Here is a 14,438-nt window from a genome sequence, read left to right as displayed (position 1 = left end):
GGTCTAAATATCTTTGAGCCCGATTCCTCATGTGTTAAAGAAGTCAGTCAATTCCCATGGTCCGCAGTATGTTCTATGGTCACAGGGAAGACGGAATCGGTGTACGCTGAACCTGATGACAACGTTCCTGTGAGTCTCAGGCCACACTTTTGGCAACTGATCAAGACAGAAAGATGCCTGTGTAACATCCTCACAGCAACAGCACCGTGACTCCTGCCAGAAGGCGCCTTATCTACCACTTGTGTACTCCCCGTGAGGCCCAGTGCAGCCCTGCACATGGGATCACTAGCGAGCACACTGCACGGCACGTGGGGGCCATTTCAAACAGAGAAATCACCACCAAAGAGCACAAAACTAGAAAACCATGGCACCACCTGGGCCACAGGAAGGGCCCTCGTTTACAGCATGAGAGCTGGAACAAGGCAAGAGTCAAACGCCTCATTGACCGCAGATGCGAAAGTGCACATCAGATGACGTCAGTATCCCGCACTCAGGGACAGTCCACAACAGGCCACATGTGCACATATGGGGGTTCCAAGTACATTTCAGCCAGTAGATGAGTCACAAACAGGGAATGCGTGAATGAAAATTGACCTTACCTCCACCACTGGTGTTAGGGGATGAAGGTGCCCGGACCCCATGCCATCATCACGATCGACAGTGTGGGAGGTGAGGCTATCCAAACCCAGACAGTGCACCATCCCAGGTGTCCCTAGTCCTTCCATCCCAGCTACCAGCTGCGGTCCTTTTACCCTATTCCCATCCTGCAGTTAACATGACAATGTTTGTAAGAATGCATCATTGCCAGGGGACTCTCTTGAGTTTCACTCGGTGGGTGCTGAGTACGTTGGTCTGAATGACATCCTGGCAGATGCCGCAGCATTGGGGTGGTGGCGGTTACCTGTCCAGCTCTTCCCTCAGCTTCTGGTTCTCATTGGTGAGGATGGCGTTGGACCTCTGCTGTTCTTGGAGAGCCTCCCGCTGGGTGTTCAGGAGCTTTTCCAGCTGCTCCACTGCCTCGCTGTGCACCATCTTGTCTTCCTGCCTGTGGGAGGGAAGACACCTGCTAGGAAGGGACACCCCTGAACACTGCAAAGCCTCCTCTGGGGGGCTGCTCTATGGAGAGCTGAAGGGGAGGGCGATGGGCAGGGAGTGGGCTGGACAGCTGAGAAATCGGAGAATGGCAGTTGGCACAGACATGGGGCTAGCTCTGGGGGATCTCCTCCAGCCACAGAGCCGAGTCCACCTTCCCCCATCCGATGTGTCTCCATAGTCCCTTCAATTCCCTGTCATTCCAGCCCTTCAAAATGACACCACAGCATACACAGCTGAAGTCCACTCTACCAAACACTCTACTTCTGATTACAGCAGTCCCTTTAATATTTCTTGCAACAACATTTGGTGGTGAGAAACTTTTAGCCTTTTTTTTGTCTGGAAAGCCCCTTATTTCACCATCTATTTTGATTGATAGCCTTGCTGGGTAAAGTCGTCTTGGTTGCAGATCCTTGCTTTTCACTTCCTTGAATACTTCATGCCATTCCCTTCTGGCCTGTAGAGTGTCTGATGAGAAATCAACAGACAGCCTTATGGGAGCCCCTTTGTAGGTAGGTAACACAACGCTCTTCTCTTGCTGCCTTTAACATTCTCTCTGTCTTGAATTTTGGGCATTTTCATTAAGTGTCTAGGCCTGGGCCTCTTTGCAATTTTTGTGCTTGGCACTCTGTGTGCCTCCCAAATTTGTGTGACTTTCCTTCACCAGGTTCGGCAAGTTTTCCGCCACCATTTCTTCAAACAGGTTCTCTATCCCTGGCTCACTCTCTTCACCTTCTGGGACTCCAAGGATGTGAATACAGTTATGCTTCACGTTGTGCCACAGCTCCGTTACACAATTCCCTTCTTTGTTCTTTCTGGATCTCTGATTCAGTATTTTTTCGACCCTGTCTTCTAATTGGCTGATCTCATCCTCAGCTTACAACACTCTGCTGTTTATCCCGTCCAGTGTATTCTTTTTTGATTTAAATCCTCATGCAAGGATATGATTTCCATTGCTTTTCAGAGGAAGTACGAGAGAGAGAGGGAGACAGACAGACTGACAGACATCAATATGAGACACACTGATTGGTTGCCTCCCACTCATGCTCAGAATGGGGCCGGGGATCCAGGCCAACACTGAGGTATGTGACCTTGGCCAGAATCAAACCGGAGGCCCTTCAGTCCTCATGCCAACTCTCTGACCACTGAGTCAAACCGGCTAGGGCCCAATGTAGTCTGTATTTCTGCTAGGTCAGTCTTAATAGCCTGCATAGTTTCCATATCTTTTCTTCTGCTGTTAGGGCAATCCTTACAACCATTATTCTGAACTCTGGATCTGATAAGATTGCGTATCTCCATTTCCTTTAGTTCTTCTTGTGGGGGCTTGTTCGTCTCCCCATTTTGGTCGCCTGTTAGGTTTTGTGTGTATGTATTAGGTAGATGTGCTAGGAGTCCCATTCTTTTTGAAGGGTCTCTGGTGCAGGCCAATGTCAAACTCTCTTTGTGAATGGCCTTGGGTACTCTCTGTTTGGAGCTACACGTGATCCACAACCTGTGGCGGCTGGCTCTCTCTGCTGGGGCTGGGTGCCCCTGGGAAAAAACCGACATGCACACCAGGGTTTGATGTTCCAAACCCTGGGTCCAGAAGCAGATCAGGCAGACCAGAATCACCCACAGTCCACCTCTAACTGCAGGGTGATTGTTATTCTTAGTCTCTTAGTCACGTTCAGGCTGTAGACCACAGGGTGGGGTGAGAGGATTGCCAAAGGGTGGGGCAATTGTCCCCCCTTCCCCCAGGCAAAAGCTGCCTGGGAAGTACAGGTCTACCTGAGACAGACAGCCTCTGCATCTGGGGGAATGACTCAGCACAGGAATTCAGATGGCCACCCTCCAGCTCTAGCCCCAGAGCCAGGATTTTCCTCACACAGCTCTAGTCTACTCTGCCCTCCCTCCACCAGAGCTCAAAAGGAGTAGCTGACACAAAACTTTGTGCACTGGCCTTTGAAGAGGCTGCCAGCATTTCCAGCCATCGCTCCCTGGCACACAGAAATCTCGGTGCTTTTCACAGCTACATCGTATATGGTCACCTTTCTTACTTGTGCTGCTCTGGGCTGAGGAGCCCAGCTTCATGTTTCGAATCCAGACTTCACACTGGGAACACCCCACAGCTGAGATAGCCCTCCGGACCTCCAGCTATTGCCTCTGGGAGCGCAAGAAGCCATTTCTAGCCTCCATACTTTCTACCAGTCTCTAGGCGCTCTCTGCTTTAGGTCCTTGGTTATAAGGGTGCTCTCTAGCTAGTCTTCCGTTGATTATTCAGGATACTGTTTTCCATATTTTACTTGGAATTCCAGTTATGTCCTGGGAGAGTGTCAGTGTAGCTTCCACTTAATCCATCGCCATCTTGGAATCCCCCACTTTTAATGACTCTTCTCAGACTACACCCACCAGACACTGAGTTTTCCTCTGAGTGTGTGGGACAGGTCAGGGGACTCCAGGAGGCACTGTGCCACTCCAGAGTCAGGTAGGCAGTGAGGCCACCTGGCGGGGAGGGGAAGGAGGGCAGCAGCCGAGATGATGGGCAAAGTGACATCACCAGCTTCAGGAAAGGGGAACAGGCTCACCAGATGGGGTGAGACACATCCTCCCTCCGGCCAAGAAAACCACCCCAGTGTGTCACCACTTGAGCCTCACACTAGGCCTGAGGGTAAACAGCAGGCTGCCTCTCTAAGCCTGTAGTGACTGCACTGATAGGAGCCCTAAAGCACCAGAAGAAACCCTCCTGTGTGGACCAGGCTGGGAGTGGACTAGTCCAGGAACAAACAGGGATCAAGCTCAGAGCAGAGCCCAGGGACTCCAGGGTGCAAATCAGAGCTCTCCCGTCTGATGCACCTCATGGCAATGAACCACATGTGCTAGAAATGGCTTGGTAACACGTGGGAGAAGAACAGAAAGAAGGGCCACAGGAGGACTCACAGCTCTTGGCTCACGAGGCACAGTCTGGCCTTGGTGTTCTCTAGCTCCTCGACCAAGTGCTGCTTCTCCTCCATGGAGAGGCTACTGGTCAGGCAGAATGTTGAGTCCGCGCTAGAGACCTGGAAAGGACTAGGCGGCTGTTGCACTTGGAGGTGCTCCTGCTCCTGAGACAGGTGGGCAGAGAGGGGGGTCTCATCAGCAGGCTCCTGTGCCCAACACAGTGCCCACACTAGTACTTGGTGAAAAAGAACCAAAAGATGGAAAAATGTAAAAGAGAGGATGTCAGCTAAGACTGTAAAACCAGCAGGGAGCCAGGAGAATGGTGCTATGTTAGTGAAAACCAAGGATATAGTTAGTGAGACAAAAAGGGGAGTGTGAATGGAGCAGTGTCCCCAGGCTGAACTTCTACCCTGACACAGGTGTCTTGGAGGTGACTGTGCAGTGCAGGGAAAATCCCATGTCCTGACACCCGGGGCACATCCGAGAGGAGGACGGGGTGGTCTGCAGGATTCAGAGGGAGAGTCAGGATGAAGACAGCCACCCAGCACTTGGGCCCCAGGCCCAGGCCCCTCCTCAACCTGTCCCAACAGGCCACTTGGCCATCAGCAAACACACCTCCTGGCACTGGTCTCGCTCACATAGCAGCCTCTTCAGGAGAAGCAGCATGTTCCTGGAGAAGGCCGCTAACTCCTCTGGGATCACGTCTGCAAGTCTGAAATTCTGCAAGTCCAGCACATTCTCCGGACTGTGGGTCACCTGAGGGCACACACGGGTAGGGTGCTGCAGAGGCCGCACAGGGAGCAGCTCCAGGGAAACCTGAGAGCACCCACCCGCCATGGCCATGCCACGGGGCCTAGGCGCACTCTCCCACAGCGGGCCCATGGCACTGACATTAACAGCTCTCAGCCACAAATTTCCTATGGCCGGCAGGGGGCTCCTGAACAAGTGCTTTCCCAGGCTCTACCCTCACAAACCACTTCTCCCTTCATCACCAGCTCAAAGAGGACACTGATGTTAACACCAGAAAGCTCCTTACAATGCAGTAGTTCCCTCCACAGTCCTCAGATGTTCTCAGTGGAGCACCATCCATTTACCACACAAAGAAGGTCAATCTTGGGTGTGGGAGAGTCCAAGAGGAATACTATCTTAGTACGCAAAATCTAAGGCAAACATGGCCCCATATTAAAAGACTTAGGTCAGAATGTTGGTACACAACAATCTTCTGTTATTTTTCGGGGAAATATTTCATGATCTAAAATAATTTTCAGGTAAGCCTGTATCTCAGTCCCACTGGCCACTCGCACCACCTGCTTTTCCCCTTCAGTCGGCTCGGAACGCAGGCCCACGGCAACGGCCTTGCCGGGCCACCTCTCCACCGATTGCCAGCCTCTCCTTCTCAACCTGACCCCCCAGAGCAGCCAGAGGCACAAGGTCTCGTTCATATCCTTGTCATCTCAGTTTGGGAAGATGACTATTGGAGGACTCACGCCACAAAAGGGAAAGACACTCAGGGAAACGCACCCAAAAGTTCTTAAATATTAGAGAGGAGTAAATGGAGGTAGAGAATAACTTAAACAACAAAACCCACATGAAAACGGGGCCTTCCGGTTTCTCAAATGGCACCCACTTCCTTACTTCTCTCCACCTCACAAAGGAAAAGACGGGAGTCAGACGACCTCAGGGAATTAGGAGAAATCTCAGCCAATGATACGGGGCACCCCAAAGGCCAGGATCTGGGACTCAGGGGCTGGGTTCTAGGCCTGCTCCACATCAGGGTCTGGGAAGCGCCCTTCATGTCTGAAAAGGGGTTCCCGGGACACAATCCCAGCTGCACATCACTCAATCGTGCAGCTCAAATTAAAGGCTCATGTCGCTCCTCCCGAATTCTCACTCAGTGGGTCTCTTGTGGATCCCGGGCACCTGACTGCCTGAGAAGCACGCAACTAATTCTCAAGTCCCCGCAGCCAGCACTGAATCTGACCATCGCTCAGGATTCTTTCGGCTGCATTCCACCCCCTCTCATTTTAAATATCCTGCTGGTTGAGCAGGACAGACAGCGAGTGGCAAGGACCTAGTCCCCAGATACATACATTTTCAAAACATGGGGACACATAAGGAAAATCAAAAGGCAGAATGATTCTCAGGCCAAGAGGTGGCCACGCACTTACAGGAATGGCGGAGTGTGTTTCTGACAATGCTGAGTTTCCCCTCGACTGCAACAAGCCATAGCCAGCTCCTGCTCCGGGGCTGACTCCGAACCCAGCCCCGTGGTGCCTGGAGGCCGGGGAACCATCACACAGCCTGTCCCCGGCATCGGCGTGGGGAGCTCTGTTCACCTGACCCTGCCAGTCACACACCTGCTCCTATGTGCTCCGGCTCCCGTCCTTCTCATGCCTTTATCTAATCTGTCCCATCAGACTAAAGGCCGAACCACATGTCCTAAGACACTTAAAACATACAAGGCTTCTTCTGGACGGAGGGTGGGGGAGGCTGTCAGGGAAATAAATTTTCAGGTCGGGGATTGCCCTCACAGGCCCGGTTTCTAGGGAAACCACTTCCCTGACGTTACCACCTCTGCCAAGGTCAATGTCAGAGGGGCTGTCCTCAGTACAGAGCCCTCCGGACCCAACCCCAGGGGTTGAGTCTGCAGTGACAGCCCTTCAGGGACCTGGTGCTTTCTCACTTCCTAAGTGGTGCCAGCTTGTTTCTCTGCCATGTCACCAACAGAAACAAAGAATCTTTCTCGAACATCAACCATCTGAAGCGGGGTGACATGTGCCAGAATACAGTCTGTAAATGAAACTCTGAGCCCAAAGCACGTCAGAGTCATCTGAGAGCACTTAAAAGTAGTCTGAGTCCACATTAGGCAAGAAGACTAGGCAATGGCAGACTTGATGAAGGTGTTGTGAAGAAATTGTTTTCATTTTTAGCCCCATTTCATTTTAGCTTGCTAAGGACTACCTGTGGGGTCAAGCAAGTGAGGATACACCCCAATCCCCCTCCCAGGCAGTGGAAAGCTGTCCGCCTGGCCAGCTGCCATGAGGACCAGGGCACCACATACCCAAGGGTTCCCATGTCCTTCAAGGCTAACAAGCCTCACCAGGCTCTGCTTGTCCTGGGTCTGCAAGCAGGCCGTTCCCAGCATGGGTCCCTCCCGTCCCCTCTCTTCTGCTAGGTAAGGCCCTAGCCTACCCTGGCCGAGTGCAAGTAATAAAGGCGACATCTCTCCACGCTGCTCTACCGGCTGCTGTTTTCAGACTAGCAAAGAACAGAGGGGCAATCTGGGGTTGGAGCTCCTACAAGACACTACCTTTATAAACAGGGTCCATATTGCTGTGGTGTCTGAAACCTAAAATTAGTAAAATCACCAACAGGTGACATAGGCTTTAAACTTTTCCCTCGTGGAGACAGCCTGCCTCCTGCTTGCAATAGGATTGGGGATCTCCGGCTGAGCCCCACAAAGCCAGCCACACACCTACCTCCATAATATGGGCCACGAGCCCGGCCTGGGTGGCCATGTCCAGCTCTTGGATCCGGTTTATATACTCCACTCTCCTCTCGCACTGCAGAGGGGAACACGTGTTAATGGAAGCATTTGCCACTGAGGCAGCCTGGGCCCTTCCCACCCACAGGAATAGTTTCCAAACGAACTGCCCACCCAGCCCCTGGCTTCCTCCTTTGTAACCAACATTTTGTCCCTTGTCCTCCCTACGGTCCCTTATACTGGGGGTTTCTCTAGCACTTGCTCTGACCACCTACATCAGGATCACCTGAGGAGCCATCAGGCAGAAGACACTGGAGGTGAAACACAGAAATCTGCACCTGAAACAAGCTCTCCAGGGCATCTTAAACAAGATCAACAACACCTAGTGTGCCTGAGCAACACGGTGTTGCTCAGTGCCTGACTGTTGTCCCAGGCACCGCAAGGTCTTGGGTTCAAATCCTGGTCAGGGCACACACCTGGGTTTCAGGCTCCATTCCAGTAGGAGGCATGCAGGAGTCTGCTAATCAGTGTTGCTCTCCCATCCATGTTTTACTCTCTGTCTCCCTCTCCCTTCCTCTCTTTGAAATCAAGGAAAAAACACAAAAAAGGAAATAAAATAAAATGAAGAACACCTGCTTCAAGCCAGGGTGTGGCAAACTATATCTTCACAGGGCTGCATGGTAAGAATATCTTAGAGTCTGCCGGCCATTTGCTCTCACCTGTGCCACTTTGGTGTGGGAGCAGCCAGAGGTAACACACAGAGAAACAACTGAGGCTCTGTTCCTGTGAAAGCCTATTTTCTTTTTAATATTTTAAAAAATAATACCTTATTGATACTGAGAGTGGAAGAGAGAGAAAAAAATATATCAATGAAGAGAGTCATTCATGCTTGCCTCCTGAATGCCCCCCACTGGCGATTGAGCCTGCAACCTGGGCATGTGCCCTGACTGGGAGTAAACAGCCATCTCATGGACTATAGGTCAATGAAAAGCTCATTTCAAACACAGGGGGTGGGTCACACTCAGCCCCCAGGCTGTGTGTGGTTTCTGACCTTTGCTCTAGGTGTCCCCACACCAGGGACCATCTGCTAATGGCACCTTGGGCTGAGGAAACCCCACCTGCTTCTTGCCAAAGGTGCCCTGGGACAAGCAGTGGCTACCACCTAATGAGTGCTCCCTTTTCTCAGGAAGCCAGGGATGTGTCACGTTGCGCTTCAGGCAGCTTCCCTCCTGCCTCACTAAGGTGGAGTCTAATCCCCACAAACCCCAACACGAGATGGCTGAGGGCAGGCCTCCTCCCCTCTTGCCCAAGCCCTACCTGCACAGCGCAGCCCAGCATCAGCACCAGCAGTTTCCTGACTTCCTCGATACTTCGGCCTACATTGAAAAAGCAACATATTTAATTAGGCTCATCTGATTATAAAATCTCACTGGTGAGACACTGGTTGGTTGTAGGGGGTAAAATCAGGTAAGAAAAAAAAATCCTTTCTCTACTCAGTGCTTCCTACCTGGGTGCACACAGCCCATCTGTTTTCTACTTGTGCGTTTGTGTATTATTTAAGGCAAGCGAGAATTCTGTGCACAGCTTTCACTCACCAGATAGCGGATCTTTGCCGATCATCATGACGTTCGGCAAACGCATGACTACGAGCTGCTCGAGAACATCCTACAGAAACAAAGAGGAAAAGTTACCATTGAGAACAGGAAACAAAACTAAAGAGGCATTAAGAAAATGACAGGATGAGCGTGCGGCCACTACAGGGTCACTGTGACCAAGCCACGTGTGAGGAAGGAAAACTTAGGATAGAAACCATGTGAAAAGTCCAAGCTAACTGGACTTCTGCCTGGATCACAGCCAAATACGCATCATGTCTGCTTATGGACAGAGACCTGGGGTCAAAGAAGATGTGTTAATGCCAGGACCGCAGGGTCAGCTGTGAGTGTCTTTTTAAAAGATGTCTTTATTTATATGCTACGGTCTGCTTGTGCAATTGAAAATGCAGAATGAAAATGAAAGAGGTGCTGCTGGGTGTCTATAACCGACCATGCAGGACGCTGGCGCTCAGCAGGTCTCCGGGACACGATGTGAATCAGGAGGCTTCTCTCCTGTACAGCAGCCCCTTCCCTGGGAGAGGGATAAGTCACAGCTAATCTGCACCCATCGGAGAGCTGGTGTGGGAGACCAGCTGCCTTCTGGCCCTCGGACCAAGGGCCTTTGACAGCGGGCCCAGCCACCAGCCATCAGCCAAGCCCCTTGCCGGGGTGTCTCTGACAAGCCCTCCTGGCACTGTGGCAGCTCACACCCGCACCCACCCCTGCGTTCCCAGAGGGCCTCAGGCCAGGTCGTCTTCCCTGAGCAGATGGGACTTGGATCTTACAAATCAGAAGATACAAATTAAATTTTATGGAAGACGAGGAAGGGGGTAGGTTCCATAAGCGTTCCTGGCCTCACGAAATTGGTTGTTATAGAAATCTTCACTGACAAAGCAAACCTTAAGCCTTTTAAAAACAGGTTTCCAAATTTTTTCAGGAGTCTCTCTATTGCATAGCTCGCTGAAAGTCTACATTCAGTATCCTGCCAGCAAGCACTGATAAAGGAGAAGGGGATGATTACACAGCAGGGCCAATGGAACACCCTACAGCTGACTCCTGTGAACAAGCTAGAGGCTCGTCGATGACTGCCCTGGCCCAACATAACCCTCGTGTGCTCCCATATCTCCTTCAACCCCTTGAATTGCTGCTGTACAAAGACTCGCTGAGCTGTGGCCAAGAACATCCTCCAGGTTCCTCACGAATTCCAGCCACTCCCAGTGTGACTGGTGCTGGAGGCCACATTGGCGACCCAAGGCTCATCTCTGGGGCTCTCACAGCACCAGACACCCGTGCTTTGCACACCACACAGCTCAAACAACATTTGCTGGAAAAGTAAAGACATCGAATGTCTGAACCTTCTCACAAGGTAAAAAGAAAAAGATGAAAATGACAAAAACACACCAAGTGTCAGCAAGGAGATGCCTAAATGTGAATACCATTTCCTCCAGGATTCCCGTGGGGAAAGGTTTGAGTGAAGGCATTGCTAGGGGCAAAGAGCAACTGTTTGAGTGAAGTCGGTGTCAGGGGCACAGAACGCCTGGGGCACCAAGAGCTGCCCTCACCTGGTAGAAGGTCTTGATATTTGTGACCAGGATGCTTAAGTTCTCAGTCCGGAGGTTAATATCACTGTTCACCTGCTGGTTGATGGGTTGATATCCAGGCCTGGGATCGCTAGGGAAAGAAACATGGCAATGGAAATGGCGTCTCCCCACATTGGCCACACCTCCCTTCCAGTGGCATGTAGTCCTCTCCAAGTCTAAGCTAGTGTGAGGCTCTAAGGGGTGTGGCTCAGAAACACAGGCATCCTTACCGAGGGGGAAACCTTAGTCACTCACAGATGCTCCCGACCAACCCCTGACACATTTTGTAAGCAGACACTGTCCCTTATAGTTCCTTGATCCCCAAAAAGTGTGATTTGTTGTTTTTTTTCATTTCATTGCTTAAACCACATGAAATAGCTGATTTTGAAGTTAATTGCACCCTCTACAGTTCTAAATGTCCTTCATCAATCAAGCTGCTAACACACTGTCCTGCAGTTCTTCCCACCCCAACGAAGGGCGGCAAAGGCCCTTATACTGAGATATCACTGGCCCAGGGGCAAGGACCCTCCCAGAGCAACTGCAGGTCTCCTTTTACAACCTGAAAACAAACTTGAAGACAACTTACATTTCCACCATGATCTGGTTAAGAAAGATGCCATCGACCAGACTCATGTAAACCCTCAGGTTGTCATCGTTGCTGCCTTCAAAGGGTCCCAAGGTTTTGACCTGGAAGGAGCAGGATGCAGAAAGGCAGGAAAAGTCACCCCACACACATTCTGAAGCTCTTCAGGACAACCGCGGCCTGCGGGCTGAGGGGTCACCCAAGGCCCACCCATGCTTCAGTAGGCTCCAAGCCCACCTTTCTTCAGGGCCCCTCTCCCTGCCCTACTCCAGGCAACAGATTCGAGACAGCGGGAGGGAAACTTTCTCCCCACTTTTTCCCAGTGTCCCAGAACAGGAAAGAAATACAAAATAAAAGAAACTTTTCAACAAATTACTCACATCTGTTCTATTACAAATCACTGTGCCCACCGCAGATTGTACACATTCCCACTCAGACGTGCCCCAAGGCCCGCCCGTCACCACCATTCACCACCTGGACTCAGTTCAAAAACTACACAAGGATATTTTCTGGGGAGTCCTTTACCTGAATGGCCAAGCCACAGGGGTTGGGGTGACCACTCAGACCTTGTCTCCTCCTGGAAGGGCAGCCCAGCACCCTGATGGGAACAGGCCCACCCACTCCCAGCCGAGGGCCGGGACGCTGCAGGGGGCACAAGCTCCCGAGTTGGAAACGCCTCCCGACCCCAGGCCCTGGTCTGGACCCCACACCTGCTAAGACCCCGGCGTGCTGGGACTTCCCCGGGGTCCCAAGGGGCAATAGTCGGGTCTTGTGGGACCACAGGCAGGCGGGAGAAGGGCCGGAGCACCAACGTAGTAGGGAGCCTGGCTACTCACCCACGCGATGAGGGGGCCGTGAAGAAAGAGCTCCAGGAGCTCCCTGCTCGCATCATCCATCCTCAGGCTTCGCCCACTGTGTTGGGCCCAAGGTCTCTGTACCAGAGTCTCTGCGCCCGACGTCTCTGCACCAACTGGCTCTGCACCTACTGGCTCTGAGCCCAACTGCTCTGTGCCCCACCTTCCACTGTTTCTATGGCCACTGTCCCCATGCCCGCATCCCATAAGCCTCTGCGCCCACATTCCAACTGGCCCTGGCACTCAATGCTGCCCGGCCCGGGCCATGGGGGCTCACGCCCCATGCTAAGCACCGTGGGGTACATAAAATATTGGGCTCTCCCCATGCAACTTAAAATCTATATGCGCACATAAAATACAAAGAAATAGAAAAATTATATATCTACATTATAGAATTATAAATGGAAAATAGCCATTTAAACCTAATCTTGTCCATCCCCATTTTTAAAAATTATTTTTTCTATCAGCCAAATTACAGAAATGTGATCAGTTCCTTTAAGGCAAGAGTATATTCATTTGATTTTGCTAAGTCTTGCCTAGTATCTCAGCTTGGGCTTGCTGCTCCCCATCGACTATGAAAGGGGACGCTCCAGTTAGTCGTTCATACATCAGGACACCTAAACTCCACCAGTCAACTGCCTGCAAAACAATTTTATAGAATATTAACTAACATGCAATTTACAGGAAAGAAAAATGAGCAAAATAAAGCTGCATATTTAGAAGATATTTTAACAAAAATATTTTGTACATAGCTTTCTCTACAAGGAGTATTAAATTAGCATATGCAAGAAAACATTTAGAGAACAAATATGCAGGTATCCTCAGAACAAAATTTAAACATTTCGTCTGTCAATCAATGAGCTAAAAGTGTTGTAATTATTTTGTAAACTAGTAATGGCTCTCCTTTGGATAATTAAAAATGAATTTTTAAAAACGTTTTTAATTGATTTCAGACAGAGGAAAGGAGAGAGCAGAGAGACAGAAACATCAATGATGAGAGAGAGTCAGTGAACCTGCACACCTCCTGCTGGGGATCCAGCCTGCAACCCGGACATGTGCCCTGATGGGAAATCGAACCTCGATCTCCTGAATCAACCTCTGAGCCACTCTAGTCAGACAAAAAAAAATATTTTTCATATAAAAGAAATTAAAAAATTTTTAAGTAAATGAAATCTTTGGACTCAAGATAGAGGGAGGGAAAAAGTACCGATTAGCATTTTTATTAATTATTGAGCTCCGATAAATATTATAAAATTACTTAAAGTCAAAGAACACAAATGAAAATGTAAAAAATCCCACCTATAGGTGTTACTTTTTTCATACCAACCTAAATCAGTTCCTCTTATAGGGCCTATCTCATATATCGAATGGCCTTCATTTGCAGAAAGCATGCTGACATTTAAAATAAAGGAAAATAAAATGGGAACTAACTGGGAAACAAATTTATAAATGTAGTTACCAGAAATGAGAACTGAGCAAATTACATATAATTAAAAGAATCCTGATCTACTGAAAAATACTTCTTTTATAACTATGCAAAACAAGATTTCAATAATGGTTGAGTATGTGAGCTTATGCCAGTGAGATATTAACTGGATGCTAAAACTTTATTTATCTATTTTTCAATATGTCTTTGTTGATTTGAGAGAGAGGAAGGGAGAGAGCGAGAGAGAAACATCGATGACCAGAGTCTCTAATCAGCTGCCTCCTGCACGGCCCCTGCTGGGGATCGAGCCTGCAACCCAGGCATGTGCCCTGACCAGGAATCGAACCTGCCGCTCCTGGGTCACAGGTCGATGCTCCACTGCTGAGCCACGCCAGCCGGCCGGGCTCCATGCTAACATCTTCAACTCTCTGCTTCCAAATGTCAGGGCCAAGGCTTCAGAGAAATGATGCAAAACCCATGAGCCTAGACCTATTTTACAGAGAAAACATATCAATGACATAGAAAACAGGCTCAGGCCGACTGAAACCACAGGAAGTGAGTGCAAGGCAGGCGCGGTGACAAGCGCGCTGCACACTGTGTGTCTCACGGAAGCAGCTCAGAGCCATCGCGGTGCTCCATGGGCTCCCCGTAACTTAGGTGTATTCTGGACCTCAGGGTGCAGAAATTCCAGGAGTAATATAAGGTTTTCTTTCCTAAAAACGGGTGGCATGCCTTGGCCTGTGTGGCTCAGTTGGCTGGAACATCATTGCCTACACCCAAAGGTTGTAGGTTCAATTCCCAGTCAGGGCACCTATCTAGCTTTGGGTTCAATCCACAGGTTGGGGTAAGTCCGGGAGGCAACCAAATTCCTTCTCTCCCTTTCCCTCTCTCTTCCCTTCTTTCTAAACTTA

The sequence above is a fragment of the Miniopterus natalensis genome, chromosome 7 (assembly GCF_054644295.1).
Source record: "Miniopterus natalensis isolate mMinNat1 chromosome 7, mMinNat1.hap1, whole genome shotgun sequence".
NCBI classification, from domain to species: Eukaryota; Metazoa; Chordata; class Mammalia; order Chiroptera; family Miniopteridae; genus Miniopterus; species Miniopterus natalensis.
The sequence above is the reverse complement of the archived record's forward strand: the minus strand, read 5'-3'. Positions refer to the sequence as shown.